This window comes from Pteropus vampyrus, unplaced genomic scaffold, assembly GCF_000151845.1.
Source record: "Pteropus vampyrus isolate Shadow unplaced genomic scaffold, Pvam_2.0 Scaffold166, whole genome shotgun sequence".
Taxonomy (NCBI): domain Eukaryota; kingdom Metazoa; phylum Chordata; class Mammalia; order Chiroptera; family Pteropodidae; genus Pteropus; species Pteropus vampyrus.
The window spans coordinates 2,396,778-2,408,487 of NW_011888947.1; the positions used below are offsets into that span (position 1 = coordinate 2,396,778).

The following is an 11,710-nucleotide window of genomic DNA, read 5'->3' on the forward strand; positions in this document are numbered from 1 at the left end:
GCGGCCGGGAACATAAATCACAGCCTGGCTCTGTACATCTGCTAATCACATCTCCTGAGGATGAGCGAGGCAGGGGCGGGGTGCAGGGTTCCTGCAGCTGGGGCATCCTTCGAGGAGTCCACAGCACCCCACATCAGCCATGCTTCCAGCAAGGGTGTGGGGTGCTGGTGGAGAGTGTGGGATTCCAGGTTCCCCAAAGTTCTCACCCACACACAGACACACTCATACATACACACACCCACCCACACACAGATACTCACACACTTTTACCCACTACTGACAACACGCCCAGTTTCCCCACAACTCACACACAGACATCCATACATACACAAAGACACACACAGACCCCCTCCCCCACAGACCCCACAGACACACTCACACACATTCATACACCAACCCTGCCCCGATACACACGCACTTGCACACTGTATCCTGCAGGTAAGAAATGGGAAACTGCAGGTTTGGGGCTTGGGGTTTGGGCGCCACCTAGGGTCCATGTCCCGGCACTGCCGGACTAGACACCAGCCGACCCAAAAGCAGCGCTCCCAGACCCCACCTCCTCCCTCCAGCCAAGGGAGGAAACTGCTCTCTATTAAAGGCCCTAATTTGTAACAATCCATATAAAAAGCACGAAATTAACTGGCAGTGGAAGGGAATACTGAGGAGTATTTTAAGAATCAAATATTTAAAAATTTTAACTTACCTGCTTTAAAATTAAGGCATATAACGTTATCTCAATACATCCAACCGAAAAGGTCAAAAACAGGGAGGTTTTTGTCAGACAGGAGCTCCTTCTCCACTGATGACAACAACAACAACAATAACAGGGTGGCTACTGGCTGGTGTCGCCGACCACAACTATGATGTCATGCTTCCTTTAAAATTGAATTTGCTGAAGAAAATTGAGATCTTAAATTCTGAAGTGAATATTAGTATGAGTATCCGGTGTATGTGAATATGCTGAGCTAAAGATGGTGTTGGAGAATTTCTCACAAGTACCCTATGAGGGAACAACCTAACACGCCCATCTTTTCGGAGTAAACTGAGGCCCTGGAAGGTTCATCGATGGCCTAAGTCACTCTGCTCAGTGGCAAAGCTGGATGCCTGAACCAGGACTGTGTTCTCCAAAGTCCACGCACTAAACTGTGACACGAAACTGTCCCCCCGCCCTCATCTTGATCTGCTCCTATTCTAGGCAGCTCACTGAGGTCTGGGAGGTAGGCCCTTCGGGCTGTCGCCAGGAGCACTCGCTTCTCCCACACGGCTCCCCACACGTGGGGTTTACCTCACCGCAGCCCCTCACACACCGGACCCTTTAGCTTTTCTCTTTCCAGGCTGGACACCCCACAGCCCCCTCCTTACAAGGATGTCTGGTGACCAACAGGTGACCCTGCAGCAACAGGACCCAGCACAGGGGGCTGACTCATCATCTCCACGCATCTCGAGGGCACAGCAATGCGCATGCACCTGCCGCCCAAGATTCCTGAGGCCCTCCCTCCTCCTCCAGCAAGTGACAAATGTATACGCACCCCTCAGGGGAAATCTAACCAGAGAAAGCTACCCTCAGTGAGTCATCCCACCTTTCCGGCCCCTGAGTCAGTAATAGACAGTCCCCTGGCCCCTGGCAACATTTCTTTTGACATCAAAGGCTTTTTAAAAATGTTAAATAGTGCACATGGTTTTAAAAAGTCAAACAGTGCAGAATGCTACACAGTAAATAGTGAGGGTCCCTTGGCCTTCCAGAAGTGGTCACTCTCTACACTTTTCTGTTCGTCTTTCCAAAATCTGCTGTGCACGTACGTGTGTGTGTGTGTGTGTGTGCAGGCGCGTGCATATTCTCATGTGTCAAGACACAAACCAGAGCACATCAAACACAGGGATTTGCTCCTTCTTTTCCACCAAAAATATCTCTGGGAGCATTCCCTCCCAGCCGCCTGCCGCACAGAGGCCAGTGCCTGGCTCCCTTGGTTAATTTCACACTCCTACTTTCCAGCAGGACAGACTGGCCTGGAGCCCTGCTGTGCGCACAATACCACAGCAGTCATCTGGGTACCCTCCACCTTCTTCAACATGTGTCTGGGACATAGTGTCCCAGAGGAGCCCCCAAGGGCTCCTCTGGGGCAAAGCTGACAAAAGGGGACACAGTCCTGGCAGCAAAACTGTTAGGTCAAAGGGATGTTCATCCCATTTGGTATAATCCCTGTGTCCTCAATGTCTCTCTCCTAGGACGGCCTCTAAAAGCTAGAAAAGGAAATGAACAGATTCTCCTCTGCAGCTCCCAGAAAAAAACCAGCCCCGCCAACACTCTGATTTGAGCCTAGTAAGACCGCTTTTGGACTTCTGGCCTCCAGATATTACTCTTTAGATATTATCCAGGCACGATGATTATTAATCACATAAATATTATTAATATAACGTATTGTTTTCAGCCACTATGTTTGCATTCACTTGTGACCCCGGGAAACTGACACATTTGTGTCCCCTCACTGACATTAGATTCACTTGGGGAACTTCACAAAAATGCCCAGGCCTCACCCCAACTAATCAAAATGGAATCCCCAGGTACTGCTGGCATCTGGATTTTTCTAAGGAGCAGTCAGGGCAGGGGATGCTGCCCTAAACCTCCTGCCCTTCAATCTCCCACCCCCCACCCCAGCTGCCCCACCATGGGCCATGGGCACAAGTCTTCTCCTAGACTGGACATCCTGCTGCCACAGGCCCCACCTGCCCATTGCTCCTGGGAGGGCACTTCTGTCTCTTCTGAGCCTTAATGCCCATGACAGTATCCTCCTCACTAGGATGCTACAGGTTTAAAATAAGATGATGTGTGCAAAGGGGCTGGCACAGGGTCTGTCCCACAAGGCACGTGACATATGCTTAAAAGTTGTGTTCCCCGCGCAGGTGGTGGTGCTGAGCTCGGCCTGCTGTCACCTTCACTGCAGAGATAACACGGGGCTCTCAGATGGCGGTTACCATGTCCCAGAGCAGACCTGGACCTGGCCACGTACAGCCCTGATCCCTGCTCACCCTGGGGGCCTCGGGCAGCTTAGCGCTCACCCTTGGGCCCCACGCACTCCCACCCGTTGACTCCACCCAGCTGCAAGGGGCCACTGGTGGGCACACGTCCAACGTGTGCAGGACTCCACCGTGGAAGGCCTGACTGCCCAGCCCCACATGGCAGCCCCACTAATTCCTCCCAATGGCACCTACGGGACCCCACCAGCAATAGGACAGGCACTCGGCCAAGGCCTCCGTGCAGAGCTGCGTCCAGCAGGGGAAACCACTAAGGACTGCGGGATTCTGGAGAGGGGAGATGGACAGGAGTGGCTCCAGGGGAGTGGGTAGGAGGACATTTGGGCATGTGAAGAGGAAGGCGCTGAACTCTTCCTCAGAGCCAGGAAGTCACTTGGACACTAAGACCTGCACACCTCTGAGAATGTGGGCTGCGGGGCAGGCACAGGAACACCAGGACAGTGGCAGAACAGGCTGGCCAGAATGGGGGTGGTGCTGGGAGTGGTGGGGAGTGGAAGGGGACCTGGCTGATGGGGTACAGACAGCAACTAGGAGAGATTAGTTGCCTTCCAGGGGCTGACTCCCTCCCTGGCAGACACCACAAAGGACAAACAGGCTGCCTGCTCAGTTCTGGGTAAGGAGGAGTTGAGGAGCATGCCCTAAGTGGTGTCTGGCCCATACTTAGTCCTAAAGCAAGGGTGGGGCATAGCGCTGGGGGAGAGAACCCTTTGAAGCATGGGTGGGAGCCCCACTGCCTCCAGAAAGTACCCCCTGACCATCTCTGCTGGGCTGAGGGCTTAAAACAAAGGGTTCTGGATTCCTGCAGACCTCAGTCTGAATCTTGTTCTGTCACTTACTAAGCTGTGTGACATATTTCTAAATCGAGGCAAGGCGGGGAGGTGGGCACACTGGGTCAAAGACATAGTTCCTGCAGAGGCTCACTGATGTCCCCTCCCCAGTGATATGTGGTAAATGTTTAACAACCAGCTTTCTGAAAAACAACAACTCTGATCTGTAGCATCCCCCAATTTCTATGGTGTAAATACTCCCACCACAGTTGATTTTGAGCTACCAATGAGACGTCACTCAAGGTGGAGTTGAGAAGAGGTGTGCACAGTTCAGCCCCAGTGCAGACCGGGAGTGCCCAGGAGGCAGCGCAAGGGAACATAACCCACGGGCATCTGCTAAGTGCCAGGTGCTGGGCTGGGAGCTCCTGTGTTGACCACCCCCCATCCCCCACAACAACCCTCTAGCGTGGAAATCGGCAGCCCTGTTTTACTGATGCAAAGACTGAGGCTCAGAAAGAAGAGGCAATGAGCCCAAGGTACACAGCCAGGAAATTATCAGAGGCAGGTTCAAACTGTCTCCGAAGGGAGAAAGGAAGGCTTAGACTGGACCTCAGGACCTCCAGGGGTAGCTTTTTATTAACAAGGCATTTTTCAAAAGTTAGCCAGGACAGTCAAAAAGTAGGGGTGGAACATCTCGTCTGCCTTCTGTAGGGATGGGGGAAGGACCCGGCCTGTCACCAATAGGAAGGATGTGAAATTCCCGAGAGGGAAGGCACTGGCGAGGCCAGTCACTGCACAGCAAACACCGTGGCACAGGCGGCTTTGATCAGAACAGTGACGACAGCTGAGCACTGCATTTGTGTTAACTTCTTTCATCTTCACGGGAACCCTTTGAAGGCAGCACCAATGTCCCACTTTACAGGTGAAGAAGTTGAGGCTCAGAGAGATTCGGTGACTTGAATAAAGCCAGGCAGCTAACTAGTCGTGCTGAAGGTCTAATTTTTCTAGACCATCAGAAAACTTTTTCTCACCAGGCCACAGATTTTTACAAACGGTTAAGTGCACACAGTTCAATGCCTGGCTGGTGTTTAGGTACATATGGATGTATTCCAAAAACAGCCGATCATGACATAGAACATTTCCAGCTCTCTAGGGCTGCCAGTGTCCCTCCCCAACTGACAGGTCTTATCACTGACCAGATGGGGCTGATGTGCCTGTCCTGGGATCCCACGGAGCAGATTTTGGTGCACAGATCCTTGATCCCACCCCCTGCCAGCCTGAAGAACCCTCAGTCTGGGATCCTCAGGGTTCCAGGGTGGGATTTCAGGATCCAGTAATGGGGTGCCCATGGTAGAGACAGATTTCTGTTGAACCACAAAAAACTGCAAAGTCGCAGACTCTAGATAATCCCAACTCTGTTCGGAGGGGCATGGAGTTACCCAGAAGGAGCCCTCCCAGCTCTGCCCCTCCCACCTCTCTTGGCCTCAGCTCCCTCTCCTGCTGCAGCCACCACAGCCTCCATGGAGGGCTGCAGCCAGGGTTCAATGACAAGGTGTCTGGCCCTGAAGGAATACTGGCCACTGGGAGGCTCTGAGCCTGAGCCTCAACTCCAACTCCAGGGAGAGGCTCAAGGGGTGGGAAGGTTGAGGGGCGGGGTGGTCCTCAGAGCAGCCCATCCAGGAGTAAATCCATGTCCCTTCTCATGGCTCTTCCAGCATGCCCTCCTCTCCACCCCTGTGGCACTCCCTCGTCCGGGCTGCTCCGGGAAGCATTTCTGCCCGCTTCACTCACACTCCTTGCCTTGCTCAATATGGCATCCGTCCCCAAGGAAGAGCCACCTTGCCTCCTTTCTCCACATCGGTCACGGTGGTCTGTTATAAGCTCAGCTCTGGCCATGATACCATCCTTGCTGCCCTCCAATGGTATCTCTCCATGTCGACACAAAGGCCGCTGCCTTCCCCAGCACAGGGCCCTGCAGGGTGGGTCTTGCCAGCCAGGCACATAGTGGATGTTCAATAGATATCTGTTGGATGAATTTACTAAATGAAAGTAGAAAATGGGAAGGGAAGGGTGAGAAGGAGAGGAACAGCATCAGCACCCTGCAAATGCCCCTGCCCTGACCAAGCCTTAGCCGAGGGCGACCCCAGTGAGGCCCAGGGTCCTGGGGCACCAAGGAGAGCCCTGCAGCCGGGGGCCCAGAGCCCTCCCCTGCTGGGGCTCTGACCCAAATCCTGCCTGACTCCTCTGAGCGGGGAGGAAGGGAGCAGGGAGAGGGGCCAAGAGAAGCAGAGAGCCTTCCAGAGCCCCTTCCCAGGACGCAGAGGCGAGGGCTGCTCTCACGCCTGCTCTGGATTCCACCAGCAGAACCAGGAGCCAACGGCTGACGAAACCCTGGCCGCCTGAGGATGCCGCCTGCCTGCCGGGGCCCCAGCCTCCCACGCCATCCCCTCCAGGGCTGCGAGGCACGATGGGGCTGTGGAGGGCAGAGGGATGTCTCCAGAACACCACCTCTCTTGGATGACTGCCTTTGTGGGAGGCAATGGTTCTAGAAGAAAAACAAACACAGGCCGGGGGAGGGAGGAAGCAGGCAGCAGATGCTGGCAGGCGAGACACAGTGTCTGGGGGAGGTCAGGGAAGGCTGGCGGGTGGCTAGGCTGGAGGGTGGCCCCCCGGGTGCCCTATGGCGCCAGGCCAGGGTCGGGACCCCAGGCTCTTCCGGCTGGACCTGGCAGGGAACCGAGGCAGAGAAAGTGTCCCTGGCAGGATGCCGCAACCCAGGAGTCCTCCTGACGCACGGCCAACGTCCCCCTGCCTTGGGTCTGACGACAGAGTCGGCTGGTTGGCCCAAGCCAGGACCCTGGGCCTCGGCTCCCTATTGTCCACTCTTTCCCACTGCCCTGCCTGTGGTCAAGCCCTTGGCCTTCCTCCCAAAGCCCCCTTTAATCCTTCATTTAGCTCAGGATTAGGGAGCTTCTAAGACAGCCCGGGCACTGGGGCTGGAGCAGCACAGAGACCTATTTTGCTCCATGGAGCTTTCATTCCTTCACCGTCCATGGCTCCCTAGTACCTTCAGGAGGAGGCAACCCCCCAAGCATGCACTCTAAGCTATCAACTCCTAGTCTGAACTCCCTTCTAGATTCCGGTGCCACCCCAGCTTTCCAGTCATCTGAACTGGCCCCCAGTGTGCACCATGCTCATGCTCATGCCCTCCTCCGACCCTCTGCCCATGCCGGTCAGTACTCCACCAGGTGTCCTGTGCTGTCCCCTCTGCCCGCAGCCCACTTTCCCTCTTCTTTCAGGAAGTCTGCCTCATCCCCTCCATGGGATACTAGTTTTAAACTGAAGACTCCTAGTGTGAGGTCAAGGTGACAAGCGCACTCAGGGATGTATGATTCATAGGTCTTGCAGGAGGGAGGAGGTGTGGGGCTTGAGGAAGCGGCGGCGGGGGCAGCCGGGCAGAGATTGCAGGGGGGCCCTGTGAGAGCAGGAAGGGTGTGGTTCTGAGGCCTTACAGGCAGCAGTTGGCACCTAACAGTCCCTGGGACGCTCCACCGGGTGTCCGAGAGGGAACTGCTGCCTGCGAGTCCACAGGCCACTCTTCTCACGAACCTTCAAGGGCTCCCCATGGCTCAGCCACAAAGTCCAAGAGAAGCTGAGTGTTGGCACCTAAGAACGGGCATTCATGCTAGCTCCAACCTAGCCCCCCACCTCTACTGCAGCCCCAAGCTCCATCACCCCTATGTCCACACACCTGCCGTTTTCTCTCTTCAAAACACCCTTTCCTCTTTCCTACATCTGTAGTGCTTACTTAGCCCTCTTCGACCTCTCAGGGAACCCCTCACTTGCATCCCAGGCAGACTGAACCCCGACCCTCCCTGTTCTCAGGCCCTGAGCCAATGGTGTCACCCATGGCATCACACTCCTTTTAAGGAGGTACTCAGACAAGTCCACTCTACAGATTAGGGTAAGGCACAGAGAGGTTAAGTCACATGGCCAGGTCATACAGCTGGGCAGTGATGAGGCTGGGCTGGGAACCAGCCAAAATACAGAATCTCTTACACAGCTTCAACTGTCCACGGCACTAGCCACATGATGCCGCGATGCTTCTCATTCCTTACTGTCCTCTGCCAGGTTCCAGGGCCCCAGCTTCTAGCCCAGCCAGCCAGGGATAAAGACTCACCCAAAACGATGCCACACAGGGGTGTGAAAAGAACCTCTCTGGCTTTATCAGACTCAGACCTTTGTGATTTTAACCCTGAAATCGGCATCTCCTCAACTCGCCATGCCACAGGGGGACTCCACAAGACCTTGAACAAGACGCTGGACTCCTCCAGGCCTCAGTTTCCCTCTATCTGCAATGGAGGCCAAGCAGCTGGTCCCTGAGGTCCCCCAGCCCCATAGAGAGCAAGCCATGTCCTGCTGCCCTTTCCAGTCCCGTGGCCCAACCACAGGCCTGCCCAGGAGCCGCTGAGGGCAGCCACAAGCGGGAGGAGCCAGGAAATCCGGGCAGGGCGCACCCCCCACCCTCACCCCCACCCCTCGCCGCCGCCCCGAGCCCAGGCCAGGCGCCGGAGGGGGCGCCGGCTGCCCCCAGAAACACGCTCCAGATGCGCGAGGCGCTGCCAGCATTCCTGGAAGGTAACGCAGGCTGGGCGGGGGGCGGAGGCACGGCCGCAGCCCGCTGCCAGATGTGCACCGCGAACAGCTGCCCCCGGCTAATAAGGTCAGCTCCTGGCTCCGGCGAGCCGCGCGCTCACCGCCGCCTCCGCCCGCCCGGCACCCGCCGCCGCGCTTCCCAGGGCGGCCTGGGGGAGGGGCCGGAACACGCCCTCCGCCCACGGTCTGGGGGAGGGGCCAGAACACCTCCCACCCTCGTGGTTCAGGGAGGAAAGATCAGAACCCCCTGGGGACGAGGTGGGGGCCTGAAACACCCACCCGCGCCCAGCCAACACCTCCCTGTAACCGAGGGAGGCCAGAACCTCACCCCACCTTGCAATTGCAAGCGGGGTAGGGCGGGGGTGCGGGTGCGGGGCATGTTCTGTTTTATTGGCCATTTCCCTTTAGCGATCGAGAGGAGAGACCTAGTGCTAAGTTTGGGGCCTTGGCCTGAGGGGAGAGGGCATGCAGTCCACGTGGGCTCCCCACTGCGGGCTGGGCCAGCTGCCTGGGAAGCGCAGCTGCGGGAAGTCTGGGGTTTCCAGGATTCCCTGCTCACCCCCACGAGTGACCTTACCCACTCCGCTCCCCAGCCTGTCCCCCACACCTCACCCCGCTCCAGGAACACCCTGTCCTCCATCCAGAGATGTGAGGTCACATCCCTGGGGTGGGGGAGTAGGGCTCAGATTCTGCTCCTTCCTTCCATCCAGGTCCTGGACGGGGCCGAGGCGAGTCCCGGCACCTCCTGCCCTCTCTCTCCCAGATAAAGGCGTCGGCAGCAGCCTTTGTTTCCCTGGTGTAAACCGAGCCAGATGCAGTCTAATCCCCCAGCTGGGCTGGATTTGCAGGCGGCTGCAGCTCTAGGGCCTCTCAACCTCCCAGGCCCTGCCCTCCCTGCTGCCCCGTTCGCTTCAACTTCACCCATCTCACTCCAAGGGCCAAGGGCAGAGCTTTGGGATCTTGCCTTCCTGTGCCCAATGACCTTGGGCAAGTCTTGTGACTTCTCCGAGCCTTGGTTTTCTCGTCTATAAATGAAGAATGATGAGGGCCCAGCCCACAGGTTGCAGCGGGCTCAGTAAGCTCAGATACTGTTATTAGTACCTGGAATGATGCTCACCTCCCTGACCACCCACTATGAGCTACACTGCACCCATGTGACCACACATCCCATCTCCAGAGCATAGAACAGTGGTGACAGTGACTTAGGTACCCACAGGACTCCTCAGGCATGACTCGTTCACTCCTTCCAAGAACCTGAGAACCCACAGAGGCTGGTGCTAGTATTGACCCCAGTGCACAAAGAAGCTGAGGCCCAGAAAGGCCCCAAGGCTAGTAAGATACAGGATTATTATCAAAAATGAGGAAGCAGCCCAGAGAGGTAAAGAGACTTGCCTAAGATCACACAGCAAATGAGAGGCAGAGAGCACGAATTTGCTCCTTCCAAATCCAGGAGGGGGAAGGGGAGGATACTTTCAAAGTGCTTGTAGCATCAGGTAGGCTCTTCTAAGTTTAGTCTGAAGCCCTCCAGAATCAGACCCCTGTGATACTTGTTAAAAACTCCTAAACCCTGGTCTGGCCCTACCAAACTAGAGTCTGTGGGGAGAGTCCCTGGACTCTGCATTTATTACAGGTTATGTGCGTGGAGGAGTGGTGGCTGAGGGGCTGCATTCCAGGCTGTTGTACCATGTGTGTATGGAGAGGGGGCAACGCAGTTCCAAAGGGAGCTCTCTGTCCCCTCCAGGGCCCAGCATTCCAGCCCTGGGCCACCCAGGCTGGGAACACAGCCTCACCTGGGCTGGTCCAGCCAGAAGGCGGGCAGGGTGCCAAGCTCAGAACCTGCCAGGAGTGTCTGATGGATGCAGTGCCTCCTTCCAAAAGCCATTAATCATCCAGAGAAACTCCCCGTCAGTCCATCTGTTCCCCACCCATGCACACACCCCCACGTGCACCACATGCACAGATACACACAGCACACACGCATGAACACACACAGACACTGCATGCACCCAGACACACGCCATGCCCCCACATGTGCAACCACACGTCCAAGAACACACACTGTGCACACAAGCTCTGTATGGACACACATCACACACTCACACATACCACACACACACATACACCACAAATGTACCACACAGGCACACGGGTTTCACACCACACATACACCATACATACTGCGCTCAGACCACATGTGTACATATGTGTGCACATCCACAAACGTGCACAGGAACACACATGCAGACCCACAGACATGTATGTGTGCTCACACAGCTGTCATAGTTCCTATCCCGATGAGAGGAGACAAATGGGGCCCATGAAGCTGTTCTAAATATCCCAGTAGGCCAAACTACCCTGCAGCCTCCACGGAGGGCCCCAGCTAGGTTCCAGCTCCCTATTCCTTTGCTTGGGGTGCCAATTCTGTCAACTCATGTCTCCCCAGGGCTTTCGATCTCCATCAGAAGCTCTGGCTGGTCGGCAGTGATTTAAAAAAAATTAGGAAATGAATTAATGATTGGTTGATAAACGTGGTTTGGCAGACACCTCCTTTTGCAAGCATGGAGGGAGGTAACTACGTGGATTCTTGGGGCAAGCAGGCTGGGACTGTACTTTCCCATGCATTTCACTGATGAGAACAAGGCCTGGGTGGGGGACCCATCCAGAGCCCGCAGCTTCAAGAGGCCCTTGAGACCAGAGTGAGGTCTCCCAGTCCCTGCCCACCAACAACCCTCTCTGACCCACAGCCACGCCCCAGGAAGCCCAGCCTTGTGTGTCATGCCCTGGAGCCATTAATTCATTTGTCCATTTATTCACATCAGAAAAGACACAAACACAGGGCTGAAGATGTAACTAGGGTGGAGAGAAGCTTTCGTCAGCTGGAGTAGTCAGGGTGGCCTCTGGGAGGAGGTGACATGTTCAATGAAAAGGAGCTGGTCCTCTATGCAGAAGGGCAGGTATAGTGTAGCATCAGAGGGCAGGGGGCTGTTGTTTCAGCAGAATCCTTCCTACCCCTGAGCCTTGGAAGGAAAACCAAGTGAGGTTGAGGGGAGAGGAACACCTTCTCTGTCACCTGAATCCTCACACAGGAACTCAGCTGGGCCTCCTTAAGGCACTCGTGGCAGCAGACATGGCCTGAAGATTTGTCCATTTGCTCCACACCCGCATCCTGAGTGGGACAAGGCAGCGGGGAACAATCCCTGTCCCTCTTTGCTCTGGATACTCAGAGTCTGTCTACAACCTGAGCCTCCATCCAC

General features: G+C 55.8%; 1 protein-coding gene and 1 long non-coding RNA gene across 2 annotated transcripts in view; both read right to left on the reverse strand.

Moving 5' to 3' along the window:
- Positions 1 to 11,710, reverse strand: part of GSE1 (Gse1 coiled-coil protein) — a 432,056-nt gene that overhangs the window by 366,873 nt on the left and 53,473 nt on the right. The gene's annotated exons all lie outside the window — the stretch shown is intronic.
- On the reverse strand, positions 4,419 to 8,266 carry LOC111745809. Its single transcript, XR_002782796.1, has 2 exons — positions 7,981 to 8,266; positions 4,419 to 5,839 (listed from the first exon to the last, which is right to left on the reverse strand). It is a non-coding gene; the product is annotated as an uncharacterized LOC111745809 (long non-coding RNA).